The sequence below is a fragment of the Mya arenaria genome, chromosome 11 (genome assembly GCF_026914265.1).
Source record: "Mya arenaria isolate MELC-2E11 chromosome 11, ASM2691426v1".
Taxonomy (NCBI): Eukaryota; Metazoa; Mollusca; class Bivalvia; order Myida; family Myidae; genus Mya; species Mya arenaria.
The window spans coordinates 18,881,435-18,897,462 of NC_069132.1; the positions used below are offsets into that span (position 1 = coordinate 18,881,435).

At 41.7% G+C, this 16,028-nt stretch overlaps 1 pseudogene; it reads right to left on the bottom strand.

Annotated features, from left to right (window-relative positions):
* Positions 1 to 16,028, bottom strand: part of LOC128208385 (EF-hand calcium-binding domain-containing protein 6-like) — a 71,803-nt pseudogene extending 55,775 nt beyond the window's left edge.

The window sequence follows — 16,028 nt, forward strand, 5'->3', positions numbered from 1 at the left end:
AGTTGACCTAACCATCCCCGTTAATGTTCACCCTTATCCTAGACATTTACCCTCATATTTAAGTTTCCCGTCCCCGTCAATGTTCACAATTATCTCTGACATTTACCCTCAGAGTTGACCTGCCCGTTGCCGTCCATATTTAGTTATTTACCCACATCCCATACACTTTCCGTCATAGTTAACCAGCCCGTCCCCGTCAATGTTCACCCCCAATCCAACCAGTTACACTCATTGATCACCCTCATCCCAGACCTATTCCTTAAAGTTTACCTGTTCGTCCCCGTCAATTTTCATCTTCATCCCGGATACCTTCTCTCAGTTTTTACCTGCATGTCCATATCCACCGCACAACCGATCACAACTCTCATAGTTGACCTGCCAGTCCCCGTCAATTTCTCTATACAACAGAACACGATGTGCCCGACCCGTCAATATCAACGCCATTTGTAAACACCAACCCATTAATTTTACCTGGCCATCCGAGTCAATATTTGCCCCTTCACCAGACATCATGGCTGACCTACCGATATTATTCACCACCATCGCGGAAACAAACCCACAGAGTTGACCTGCCAGTTCCGTACACCTGGCACCTTCCTCTAAAGTTGACCTACCCGTCCCTGTCAATATTTACAACCATCCTGTGCACCTACCCTCATTATTCATCTGCCCGTCCTCATCACTTTAAACCCGAAAACTGGGCATCTTTCCTCATAGTTGACCAGCGCGTACCGTTTCATATTCACCATTCCTCCCCCATCCTTGACACTTACCCTCATATGTGACCAGTGCGTCCCCATCAATATACGCACTCCATCTCGGAAACTTACCCTCATAGTTGACCTGACCGTCCCCGTCAGTGTCCGCCTCGCGGATCATCTCTGGACACCTTCCCTCTTTGTTGACCAGTGCGTTTCCGAAAGTATTCGACAACCCCACACTCCATTCCGGACACTTACCCTCATATTTGTCTAGCGCGTCCCCATCAATATTCGCATTCAACCTTCCACCCCAAACTAGAAAACTAACCGTCATAGTTAACCTGACCGTCCCCGTCAGTGTCCGCCTCGCGGATCATCTCGTCCACCTCCTCGTCCGTCAGCTTTTCCCCGAGATTTGTCATCACATGACGGAGCTCAGCTGCACTGGAAAAACAGGAATTTATATAGTTGATACAGCACATACGTAAAGTCGTTTTCTACAAGGCACATCTACTGTATAATTTCAGATTCAGAAAGGTTATCCCGATTGCCAACATATTTCGTTGGGAAACGGACCAACAATGCACCAAGAAAATAACATGATTGGAGAAATGCTTCTGTTCTGAATAGGTCATGGCAACATTGTAAAAGTAATTCACAGTCAAAATAAAACATCTAAATGATCAAAACATTTCCTTACAAAATATGCAGTGTGCAATTCATTATGCATTATATACGAGTAACACGGGTTAGAAGACAACCAGCATTCTCCTATCTTAATTTTCTAGCTCAATAACATATTTGTGTTCAGTCGTAAGAAGCAATGCACGAGGTTAACAGGATTATCTTCGACATAATCAGTCTTGTGTATGTGGCTCATATTCATAACTAGGGCATTGAAACTTTAGAAATCTACACAGAAGTGCGACACCCCGATACCCACCTTATAAAGCCATTTCCGTCCTTGTCAAACACTCGGAAGGCTTCTTTGATCTCCTCCTCACTGTCCTGGTCCTTCATCTTCCTAGCCATCATCGTCAGGAACTCGGGGAAGTCAATCGTTCCGTTACCTGGAGCATTCAAAACGCAATTGAATCATGTAGTAGTAATGCAGTACTAAGCAAATGTTTATTCTTGGGCTGATTTCGATGCTCTGAATGTTTTTAACAAAAGGTAAATAATGTGAAGTCCACGTAAGGTCGTTAGAGGAACATTATCTGATAATATAGATGATCACGTTAAATCATTAATATCTAGCGACGTGATGTCATTCGGAGGACCACGTGATGGTATCAGGTCCAAGTGGCGTCATTTTTATTAAAATCTTGTTATAACGCTACCAAACAATATGTCATTATAAAGGATATGTCACACACTGAACAACGAGACTTACAATCGTGCACTATAATATCACGAGACACACTATAATAATACATGATACTACAACACCACACTACTTACCGTCAGCGTCCACTTCATTGATCATGTCCTGTAGCTCGGCCTCGGTCGGGTTCTGTCCAAGGGACCTCATGACGGTGCCCAGCTCCTTAGTGGTGATGGTTCCATCTCCGTCCTTGTCAAAAAGGCTGAACGCCTCCTTGAACTCTGGGGGAACAATTATCACAGTTAAAATCTTAGAATAACTACAAGCATAATCATAACTTCGAACTTGCACAAATGCCGATAATGTGTCGGGAATGCGTCTTGTGTTTAGATTATGCGAATATTAGCATAAAAAAATCAGAACAATTGCAGCTAACTTGAAACAACTTGAATTAAGCTACCTTAGCTTTGTTCGATAAAAAAAATCAAAATGTAGATAACCGTACCAGCAATTTGTTCTTCTGTTAGTTGTTCAGCCTTAAACAGAAATGTAAATTCAGTATCTTTCGGGCCGTGTTAATACAGATCTTTTTTAAACAAGTGCAATATACAAAATACATTAATTACCACTTATTGATGTTTTGGAACAGTACATGAAACACATGCATGGTCACTGCGATATTTCAGCATTGTTGTTGATCTGATACCAATTTAACCAGAGAGATAAATATGGTCAAGTCAAGAACCTAATTCATTAGTGGTGGGTGAGAATACTGGCGAAACACTGTGAGCGTGTTTCAATTCGAGGAATTAGACGGCAAATCCCATTTTGATTTAAATCACCAGTTATAACAATTAATGCTTGACTTTCTTTGATATGTTTATAGTTTATTATATCTAACAAGACAGTTTCAAGTAACATGTGTTCTTGTTTGCAGTCTTCCATAGTAAAGAAACACAGTGTCATTTTAAAATATGTCAATACCAGAGAAAGTAACAGCCCGCATAAAACCACCTATACTGTATGTCGTAATGTACAGCAATCCATTGTGAATAGACACTAAGTGTGACCTAAGTTAAAGGTAGGGACACGGGTCTTGCACGCGTCACGTTGTCTTGGTATGTCGAAAACATGTGGCAAGTAATTTTAAAATATGCCCTCACATGAGAAACTTACAGCCCGGACACGACCACCTCTACTCTATGTCTTATATGTAGTATTTTATTGTATTAAAACACTAAGTTTGACTTTGACCTTAAAGGTAGGGACACAGGTCTTGTACGCGACACATTGTCTTTATATGCCGAACACACGTCGCAAGTTATTTTAAAATCTGTCCATACAAGAGAAAGTTACAGCCCGGACACCACCACTTATACTATATGTCCTTATATGCAGCATTCCATTGAATTCAAACACAAAGTGTGACGTTGTACTTAGAGGTAGGAACACGTGTCTTGCACGCGACACGTCGTCCTAGTATGTCAAACATATATGGCAGGTTATTTTAACATATGTCTATGCATGAGAAAGTTACAGCCAAGACACAACCACCTATACTCGATGTCCTTATGTGCAGTACTCAATGGTATTCAAATATGTGTAACCTTGCCCTTAATGGTAGAAACAAAGGTCTTGTATGCGGCACATCGTCTTTATCTGTTGAACAAATGTGGCAAGTTGTTTTTTATTATGTTTATACCAGAGAACACGACCACCTATACTCTATGTTATTATATGCAGCATTCCATAGCATTCAAACACTATGTATGACCTTGACCTTTGATGTAGGAACATGAGTCTCGGGACACGACATCTTGCAATGTCAAACACATGTGGCAAATTATTATAAAATATGTCCATACATGGGAAAGTAACAGCCCGGACACGACCACCTATACTCTATGTCCTAATATTCAGCATTTCACGGTATTCAAACATTAAGGGTGATCTTGACCTTAAAAGTAGGAACACATGTCTTGTACGCGACAAATCGTCTTGATATGCCAAACACGTGCGGCAAGTTATTTTAAAATCTTTCAATACAAGAGAAGTTTTCAGCCAGGATTCGAGAAGTTGAGCCGGACGCAACGACGTACGGACAGATGGACGGACGGATTGACAGACAGTGCTATTTTAATATGCTCACCTTCGGGGCATACAAATAAACACTTACGAAATAGTTAAACCTGATAATTCCCACTCTTTATAAAAGACATTGTTATCAAGTCGTGCGAATAAAAAAGAACATATAAACAAATCAAATTCATTACTTGTACATGTATACGGATATCTTGAAAAGGTAACCAGGTATCATTCATTTGCATCCTGTCATTAATGTACTAAATTGATTTACAACTCAATTTGCATACTCTTTAATTTAAAGAATCAGACACTCACCATTTTCAATATTGAAATCCAACGGCGTCCCGTATCTAAATGCTCGAATGAACACTGCAAACTACCCGATGAACGATTCGTTCAATTTTACCGCAATGCGACAGTAAGTTATTTTTATTATTCAAATTTCTTACTTTCATAAATAGGGCAGTTAAAATACTGTATGGGGTATACGAAAGAAAGTATGATACGGTAAATGGCGCATACCGAAAATGCCATTGATTTAAATAGAGCAAACGATTCACCGTAAAAATTGTGAAATATACTGGCTAACCAAAGTAAAATAATTTTATATTGCACTCCCCCAAGATGTTTTTTATGACAGTTCTCACTTTAACTCGCTTTAAACACTGAAATTTGACAACAACGTTGTCTGTTTACTGTTTCCCTTCGATCGGATTGAGAACTAGTTAAAACACTCATTAAGACAAGTGGTATTGGCACTTTCCCCGTTTTCGAACGAAGTGCAAACAGAAAACAAACATAGCAGCAGCCAGTGATCACACAATAAACGACCGAGCGTAACCAACTACGAGCTCCGTTTGTTTTCCGAAAAACGGCTATCAGGTAAAAAGAGATTTGTAGTGTGTCGTCAGCTTAACCAGGGTAACCTTCCGGTCGTGACATGGTCGATCGATCAAGCTTTCTCTCCTTGTTAATAATACCAGAACCACAAACTCTTTGGCACGCCATAACAAGGTGCACACATCCTTCTTTGTGTGAATATGCAAAATATGTACCTCTTCAGTTTCTGGTAAAAAGATGTGGGGGGTTTCTGAATTTACCTTTATAGAGTGACATAAAGGCACGGATATAAATTTCGTTGTATAACTTATATCTGAATAACTCACAAAATTGTTTGAATGTACATTTCAGTGGCGAAAAAGAACCCAGTACAGTTTTCGAAATTTGCCTTGGTAACAAAATGCGTGGTGTTCTCCTTGTTGGAATACGCTCGTACTCGGGTATTACTGCCCCATGTTGGTGTACGCTCGTACTCGGGTATTTCTGCCCAATGTTGATGTACGCTCGTACTCGGGTATTTCTGCCCAATGTTGGTGTACGCTCGTACTCGGGTATTTCTCTCCCATGTTGGTGTACCCCTTCATGGGTATTTCAGCCTCATGTCAATGTACGTTCGTACTCGGGTATTTCTGTCCCATGTTTGTGTACGCTCATACACGGGGTGTTCTGTCCGAATGTTTGTGGACGCACGTATTCGAAATTTTCTGCCCCCCCCCCCCCCCCAGGTTGGTGTACGCTCGTACTCGGGTATTTCTGCCCAGTGCTGGTGTACGCTCGTATTCGAAATTTTCTGCCCAATGTTGGTGTGCGCTCGTACTCGGGTATTTCTCTCCCATGTTGGTGTACGCTCGTACTCGGGTATTTCTGCCCAATGTTGGTGTTCGCTCGTACTCGGGTATTACTGCCCCATGTTGGTGTACGCTCGAAATCGGATTTTTCCGCCCCATATTGGTGCACGCTCGTATTCGGGTATTTCTCCCCCATGTTGTTGTACGCTCGTACTTGGATATTTCTGCCCAATGTTAGTGTTCGCTCGTACTAGGGTATTACTTCCCCATGTTGGTGTACGCTCGAAATCGGATTTTTCCGCCCCATATTGGTGCACGCTCGTATTCGGGTATTTCTCCCCCATGTTGTTGTACGCTCGTACTTGGATATTTCTGCCCAATGCTAGTGTTCGCTCGTACTAGGGTATTACTGCCCCATGTTGGTGTACGCTCGTACTCGGGTTTTCCGCCCCATATTGGTGCACGCTCGTACTCGGGTATTTCTGCCCCATGTTTGTGTACGCTCCTACTCGGGTATTTCTGCCCCATGTTTGTGTACGTTCGTACTCGGGTATTTCTGCCCCATGTTTGTGTACGTTCGTACTCGGGTAATACCGCCCCATGTTGGCGTAACGCTCGTACTCGTGTATTTCTGCCCTATGTTTGTGTACGTTCGTACTCGGGTTATACTGCCCCATGTTGGTTCACGCTCGTACTCCGGTATTTCTGGCCCATGTTTGTGTACGTTCGTACACGAGTATTTCTGCCTAATGTTGGTGTTCGCTCGTAATCGTGTATTTCTGCCCAGCGTTAGTGCACGCTCGTACTCGGGTATTTCTGCCCCATGTTTGTGTACGCTCGTACTTGGATATTTCTGCCCAATGTTGGTGTTCGATCGTACTCAGGTATTACTGCCCCATGTTGGCGTATGCTTTTACTTTGGTATTTCTGACTCATGTTGGTGTTCGCTCGTACTCGGGTATTTCTGCCCCATGTTGGTGTTCGCTCGTACTCGGGTATTTTTGCCCAATGTTGGTGTACGCTCGTACTCGGGTATTTCTGCCCCATGTTGGTGAACGCTCGTACTCGGGTATTACTGCCCAATGTTGGTGTTCGCTCGTACTCGGGTATTTCTGCCCAATGTTGGGGTTCGCCCATACTCTGGTTTTTCGTATCGTATAGAACAATCTGTCCATGCCAGTTCAGAGACTGTGACAAGGATATAAAACAAGAGCTGTCGTAAGACAGCGCGCTCGACAACGCCGCTTTGACTTAGAAGTGAATAAACTAACGATGTAATATGTGTCTATCAAAAGCAATAAAAAATCAAACTAAAACGTGAAAAAGAATCGCGATGTGACAAAACCGGGTTTTTAATGATTGATCCTAAGGGCCCCAAACACAATCCCATGGAAGTCCTCTATAAACTCTTGCTTTATATCAAGTTGTGTCACAGTATGTCAACCATAACAAGAGATGTTTGTCAAACATTATGCCCCCCTGAGCGCCATGTTGTCAGGATTATATGGACAATTGAATGAAATATGCATGGACCGAAATGACAGCTGATTTGTTGCCGTTAAGGCAGTTTTAAGATTATAACCATTAAAGTGTGAGGATAGAGTGTGTTATGACCATGACCTTTGACTCTATGAACTCAAAACCCAGAGTCATCAGCTGGTCACCAAAAACCTAAATGTCAAGTTCGAGGGCCATGGGTGCAGGCATTGTCAAGTTATCACACAGACAAGTTTTTTTTGTTCAAGGTCACTGTGACCTTGACCTTTGATCCAATGACCCCTTAAATCATAAGGGGTCATCTACAAGTCAGATGCAACTCCAAGTCAAGTTTGAAGGCCATGGGTTCTAGCATTGTTGAGTTATCACTCGGACAACCTTTTACCATTCAAGATTACTGTGACCTTGACCTTTGGCTCTATGAATCCTTAAATCAATAAGGGTGATCTACTGGTCAGGCTTAACATCCATGTCAAGTTTAATGATCATAGGTTCAGGCATTGTTGAGTTATCACACGGACAAGCTTTAAAATTATTTTACCATTAAAGGTCACTGTGACCTTGACCTTTGACCCGATGACCCTCAAAATCAATAGGGGTCATCTACTGGGCAGGCCCAACCTTCATGTCAAGTTTGATGACCATAGGTCCAGGAATTGTCGAGTTCGCTTTCAAGGTCACTGTGACCTTGACCTTTGACCCCTTAAATCAATAGGGGTCATCTACTGGTCAGGCCCAACCTCCATGTCAAGTTTGAGGGCCATGAGTGCAGGCATTGTTGAGTTATCACTCGGACAACCTTTTATCATTCAAGGTCACTGTGTCCTTGACCTTTGGCCCAATGACCCCTAAAATCAATATGGACCATCTTCTGGCCAGGCCCAACCTCCAAGTCAAGTTTGAGGGCCATGGGTGCAGGCATTGTCGAGTTATCAGTCGGATAACCTTTTACCATTCCATGTCACTGTGACCTTGACCTTTAGCCCAATGACCCCTAAAATCAATAGGGACCATCTTCTGGCCAGGCCCAATCTCCAAGTCAAGTTTGAGGGCCATGGGTGCAGGCATTGTCGAGTTATCACTCGGACAACCTTTTACAATTCCAGGTCACTGTGACCTTGACCTTTGGCCAGATGACCCTCAAAAACCATAGGGGTCATCTCCTGGTCAGGCCAATTCTCCAAGTCAAGTTTGAGGGCCATGGGTGCAGGCATTGTCGAGTTATCACTCGGACAACCTTTTATCATTCAAGGTGACTGTGACCTTGACCTTTGGCCAGATGACCCCCAAAAACAAAAGGGGTCATGTACTGGTCAGGCCCAATTCCAAGTCAAGTTTGAGGGCCATGGGTGCAGGCATTGTCAAGTTATCACACGGAAAACCTTTAACCATTCAAGGTGACTGTGACCTTGACCTTTGGCCCAATGACCCCCAAAAACAATAGGGGTCTTCTACTGGTCAGGCCCAACCTCCAATTCAATTATGAGGGCCATGGGTGCAGGCATTGTCGAATTATCACTCGGACAACCTTTTACCATTCAAAGTCACTGTGACCTTGACCTTTGGCCCGATGACACCAATAAACAATAGGGGTCATCTACTGGTCAGGCCCAACCTCCAGTTCAATTATGAGGGCCATGGGTGCCGGCATTGTTGAGTTATCACTCGGTCAACCTTTTACCATTCAAGGTCACTGTGAACTTGACCTTTGACCTGATGAGCCCCAAAAACAATAGGGGTCAGCTACTGGTCAGACCCAACCTCCAAGTCAAGTTTGAGGGCCATGGGTGCAGGCATTGTCAAGTTATCACTCGGACAACCTTTTACCATTCAAGGTCACTGTGACCTTGACCTTTGGCCTGATTACCCCCCAAAACAATAGGGGTCATCTACTGGTCAGGCCCAACCTCCATGTCAAGTTTGAGGGCCATGGGTGCAGGCATTGTTGAGTTATCACACGGACAAGCTTTAAAATTATTTTACCATTAAAGGTCACTGTGACCTTGACCTTTGACCCGATGACCCTCAAAATCAATAGGGGTCATCTACTGGTCAGGCCCAACCTTCATGTGAAGTTTGATGACCATACGTCCAGGAATTGTTGAGTTATCACTTGGACAAGCTTTGGTCTACCGACGGACCGACCGACCGACCGACCGACCGACCGACATACCGACATGCCTGTGCAAAGCAATATACCCCTCTTCTTCGAAGGGGGGCATAACTAGTGTGTTTCAGAACCAAACAGTAATCTATGTTTAGTTACAGTGACCTTGAGCCTAGGGGGCCAAAAGGCAATCCAATGAAAGCTCTGCATAAACTTGTCCTATATACAAAGTTTGGTCACACTTTGTCAACCCTTACTCGAGTTCTTCAGTTCTAACCATATGTCTATTTTAGCAACAGTGACCTTGACCTAGACCATAACTCTCGGGGCCCAAAATACATCCTCAGGTAAGGTCTCTATAAACTCTTCCTATATACAAAGTTTGGTCACAATATGTAGACCATAAGTAATTAAATACCAACCCTTTTTCTACTTATAGTAGCTTTGACCTTGACCTAGGGGCCTCAAATGCATTCCCATAAAAGGTCTCCATAAACTCTTCGTATGTATTAAGTTAGGTCTCTTTATGTCAAACATAGTTAAAATTATTCGATACATAAGGTGACTTTGAAGTTGCCCTAGCAACAGCCCGCTCGAACAATAACGCAATTCATTCAACTAACTGGGTTCCCCTTCATAAAAATGTGGTTAAGAATATAAAAAAGTGCCTGTCAAAAGAAATTAAAAGACAAATTTAAAAGAAAATCAAAAAAAAAATCAATCAAGGGCCATAATTTGTATAAAGGGTTAAAAAGGTGAGCTTATTTTAAGATGGTCGTCATTAATTGTGTATTAAGTGCACTGAATGAAGGAGTATTTTTTATTAAAATCCCAACTTGCCCTAAATCTTTAACCTGCCCTAAAACTTTAACCGAAGTTTCTGAGTTTCTGAGTCAATCAGGGGCCATCACTTGTATTAAGGATAATATGGAGTTATGTAACCTCATTGTGTGATGGTCCCGAACAACCGTGTGAATTATTAAGTCTATTGAATGACGGGTATAGTTAATAAATATCCCAACCTACCCTAAAACTTTACCCTAAGTTCCATAGTCAATCAGGGGCCAGAATTTGTATAAAGGATAATATGAAGTTCTCTAACCTCATTATGTAATGACCCTGAACAGCTGTGTGAAGTATTAAGTAAATTGAATGATGGATATTGAAGTAATTAGTGAAAATCCCAACTTGCCCTGAAACTTGAACCTGCCCTAAAAGTTCTTGTTCATGCAGAAAATGGCTTTCCATGGAAACAATGATACATCATCGTTTTTTAGCGATGCGTTTCCAATACCGTCCGTATATGTTAATGTAATGATTATTACATAAACCCCAAAAAGTAGAAACAATGGCTAACTCATACTTTAAAGAGAAGACGGACAACTCGAGCTAGAAAAAATATTATATTTCTTAAACTGTTTTTACAAATAACAAAACAACGTAGCATTTAATGGTGCAGTAGTTGAAACAAGTATGAATGATAAGTTAAAACACATGAATATGAATCACTTGTTTACAATATTATGCTTCATGTCGTCCAAGTGAATATACAATGCCATGTGGATAAATGGCAATGTGCAGCTCCTGTCCGTCACGTTGACTCACTTGCTGGTCATCATCTTTACAAATTCTGAAGAAAACATCGATAAAAGAGAATGTCAAGGGAATTAACTCATTCTCTATAAAAGGATTATACCACCAGCGAGTACTATTACACCTTGCAACGGTCTATGAACATAAACAGTTCAAAACATTGAATTTCTTCACATTAAATATGCGTTATGACATTGTGAACATGTGTTCACATTTTCATGTTAATAAGAAAATGAGGAACGCTTAAATAAGAGATTTTGCATTATCGACACCTACCCCCACAAAAACCTGCCCGTCCCCGTCAATGTTCACCATCATCCTGGCCACCTTCCGTCATAGTTGACTTGCCCGGCCCCTTCAATATTCATCCCAGTCACGTACACATACCCTCAAAGTTGACCTGCCCGTTCCCGTCAATATTCATCCCAGTCACGGACACCTTCCCTCATAGTTGATTTGCCCGTCCCCTTCAATATTCATCCCAGTCAAGTACACATACCCTCAAAGTTAGCCTGCCCGTCCCCGTCAATGTCCACTCCAATCCCAGAAATCTTTCCTCATGGATGACCTGCCCGTCCCCGTCAATGTTCACCCTCATCCCAGACACCTACCCTCATGGATGACCTGCCCGTCCCCGTCAATGTTCACCCTCATCCCAGACACCTACCCTCATGGATGACCTGCCCGTCCCCGTCAATGTTCACCCTCATCCCAGACACCTACCCTCATGGATGACCTGCCCGTCCCCGTTAATGTTCACACTCATCCCAGACACCATTCCTCATGGATGGCCTGCCCGTCCCCGTCAATGTTCACCCTCATCCCAGACACCTACCCTCATGGATGACCTGCCCGCCCCCGTCAATGTTCATCCTCGTTTCGGTCACTTACTCTCAGAGTTGACCTGCCCGTCCCGGTCAATGTCCACTCCACTATCCAGCATCTAACCTCAAAGATAACCTGCTCATCCCCGTCAATATTCACAACCATCCGGGGCATCTACCCTTGTAGATGACTTGTCCATTCCCGATAATATTTACCCCACCACCGGCATCTTCCCTCACACATGACCTGCCCGTCCCCATCAATATTCGCCCCACTACTGGGCATTTACCCTCATAGTTGAATAGACGGTTCTCTTAAATATTCACCCCATTCTAGACACCTACCTTCATAGTTGACAAGCCCGTCCCCGTCAAATTTCGCCCCCCCCCCCCCACGCACTCCTCAATCCCGGAAACTTACCTTCATAATTAACCTGACCGTCCCCGTCAATGTCCGCCTCGCGGATCATCTCGTCAACCTCCTCGTCCGTCAATTTTTCCCCGAGATTTGTCATCACATGACGGAGCTCAGCCGCACTGGAAAACAAGAATTGATATAGTTGTTACAGCAAATACTTAAAAGTCGTTATCTGCTAGGCATTATAACTAATTAAGTGCACATTCAGAAAAAAAAAGATATGTAACAAGAAAAACAACAGATCAGACAGTACTCCATATTCCTGCGTGGCAAGTTTGGGCAAATTAAGTTTTGAACGTCTGAATGACTGATGTAATGCCCAATTCCAATGTTACAGATCAAACAGATTATGAAATAATGCTTTTTTCTAAATATGACATGGCGACTATGATCCATGATCGAAACAAAAGATCTTATTGGTGAAAATATTTCCTAATAAAATGGCATTCAATGTGTAATAATCTATGCACTACTTCCGAAAGAAACTGGGTGGAAGACAACAAACACTGCAAACAGGACCGTTTTCATTTAAATCAGACTTACGCTTTTTGCTCATTGTAGCTATTTTTATACCCTAGCTCAAAAGATGTGTTTAATTTCCATGTTCACTGTATAATAGCGGCATTGGGCGGGGCTGGGATTATCATGGGTAAAATGTTAATCAAGAAGGTAAACATGATATATTATTAAAATCAGACTTATATGTTAGGCTCGTACTCAAAATGCTAGCATCGAAACACCTATACATACAGAAGTGCGCCAGCCCCGGCACTCACCTGATGAAACCATTGCCGTCCTTGTCAAATACCCGGAAGGCTTCCTTGATCTCCTCCTCACTGTCCGTGTCCTTCATCTTCCGCGCCATCATCGTCAGGAACTCGGGGAAGTCGATCGTTCCGTTGCCTGTAACGCCAATGAATCATGTAGTTATATACTTCAGTCAAATCTCGCTATGTCGAAGTCGTTTGGAACTCGGGTAATACTTCGAAATTACGATTATTTCAATATAACCGAAATACAAAGCAGTGTATAACTTGGCCAACACAACTGAAAAAGTTCGACATAACAAGAAGATCAAGATAACAGAGTTTCACCGAGCTTCGACTGTATATAGTACTTAACACATATTAAAAATGGTAGTGTATCTCGACGGTATAAATTGGGTGGTTTACAAAAGACCACACTTCATCGATAGAATCACATAATCTGATTATTATGCACCAGTCAATTGTGACCACGGCCTCTCCAGGTCCGGAGAATAGCGGGGACTTTGACTTTCAGTTCAGCCAAGCCCGGGTAAAACCTCCGCCCTGTGGGGACGAACTGATGGTAAAATCCCCGCAAATGCCCCCGCACCCCAGGGACCCTAAGTTAGGCACATTCCCCGATATATTTGGCGCGAATACAAAACCAACGCATTCACCCGGCACTGCGGGGCCACCGGGAAGGTAAAAACACGGCCCATTTCCCCGGCTATCCCCAGTATACACCCGGACCTTGGGGGCCGTGGTTACAATTGACTGGTGCATTACGACCTGGTGATGTGATGTCATTGGAAGGACCATGTGATGTCATCAGATTCATTTTACGTCATGCAGTGAATTACATGACGTCATTAAAGGGGCGCCTAGTTATAAAGCTACTGAAAATTACAGGCACAACATGATCTTATAAGAGGCGTGACTTGCAACACGCACTATATTATCACGTGACACACTAATCAATATAACATATGGTACTCTACAACACCACAGTACTTACCGTCGGCGTCTACTTCGTTGATCATGTCCTGTAGCTCGGCCTCGGTCGGGTTCTGTCCAAGGGACCTCATGACGGTTCCCAGCTCCTTAGTGGTGATGGTTCCATCTCCGTCCTTGTCAAAAAGGCTGAAGGCCTCCTTGAATTCTGGAGGACAGATATAACAGTTAATATCTTTAAATAACAACAAACATGACTATAACGTATTTTGTTCTGGGATTTATATAGGATTTTTCTAAACAAATGACTGATAAAAAGAAAGCTTTAAGAACTTGTACAAATGTCGATAATGTTTAGGGGATGCGTCATTTCTTCATTTTAAGCGAAAACATAAATTTAATATAGATAACAGCTAGCTTGAAACAACGTTAATGCCCTTTTGTGTTTATCTCAAGTCTGTAAGGGTTAGAGTTTACGATAAAAACGTTTAGAAAGAAGATAACCCTACCAGCAATCTGCTCTTCTGTCAGTTGATCAGCCTAAAACAGAAATGTACATTTTAAATCCTGGTGGGGAGCGTGTCAATAAAACGTGTTGGGTCGAATTTACCATCCTAGTCTTCTTCTTTCAATATTTTGCTACATATTTGAGTGAATTGAACAAGTATTATACAAATGTGTTGCCATTTGTGACGTTCAGTCAGATTATTCATTACTTGACAACATTCACCTGATCCTGGTTACCTCTGTTTGCATAATTTCCAAGCTATTTTTTTTCTAAAATTATATTCGGGTGTTATAGTGCCTGTTTTTTTTTAAAAACACGAGGTCAATAAAAACAAAAGGTTGGTCAATAAAAAACGGTCATCAGTATAACTTTTATACGTGGAAACACTGTCGTCTGGCATATTTCAAATGGAAACACTGTCGTCTGGCATATTTCAAATGGAAACACTGTCGTCTGGCATATTTCAAATGGAAACAATATCGTCTGGCATATTTCAAATGGTTAAGAACTTGTCTATTAGTAAACGTAGTTTATGTTCAATCTACCACGTGAGTTCAATCCCGGTACACTCGACGTTTGCACTGTGGAAGGCCCTTAAATCCATTATTGAAAAATCATAAGCATAAGCGGTTTAAGTTACTAATGTCATTCTGCCAAATAACTGGCTTTTGCTTGATTTTACGTAACAATAAATAGTCAATCATGATTATCCTTAAATAACATTCATTTAAAAATCTCAAAACTCTTTAAAATTTGAAAATTAAAAAAAAGCTTAGCCTGATCCCGTTTAAAAAGCTTTTTTGAGGGTATGTGGCCCGGTAGCTTCCCAATTATTGTATATGATAGACCTTCAATGACAGAACCTTAGGCTCACACAGATAGGATTTACAGGTATTCGATCCATATACTAGCTATGTGCTTTCCCCTATATGCAATATTTGAATACCTGTTGACACAAAGTCGATCATGAATATCTAACTATAATATGAACAACAATATAATAAACACATAAGTGACATAAAACAATAGTTCTATCATTTCCGAAATTAATTTGAACTTAAAACAGTTATGTCAGGTCTTCAGGTAAGGCTCAAATTGTGTTACATGAAAGTACAATTGCGATCTTTTATAACTAATCCTGGAATAGCATACATTATCATGAAAATGATTTCAACATGGAGTTTCAAACAAAGACGAGTATAAACTATTGTGTTGGATACCTTAAACCGGAGATTTCCCACTTTGTTTTATGAAGAACATTTATCAAGTCGTGTGAATAAATAATAAACATAAAAATAGAAGTATTAAAAAAAGTATGCATTGTGCTTGATATAGTAACCTACTATCGTTTATTTAATTTGGGTTTAATGTTTAATGATTTTTGTAAGAAAGTTCTTAAACAAATCATTTATGCGTGTATCTACTAAACCGCTGTACATGAAAATTTGAATTAGCATACTTTCTTAAATTACAAGGTTCAGATAAAACTCACTTACCATTTTCGGTATTGAGATTCCCTCGTGAGTCCTCGGCGTCTCGTTTCTAACTGACCAAACCACTAACACTGCAATGTTATCTACCCGATCACCGATTCGTTCAAAGTTTGCCGCAATGCGACAGGAAATTCTTTATCAGTTAAACTTCTT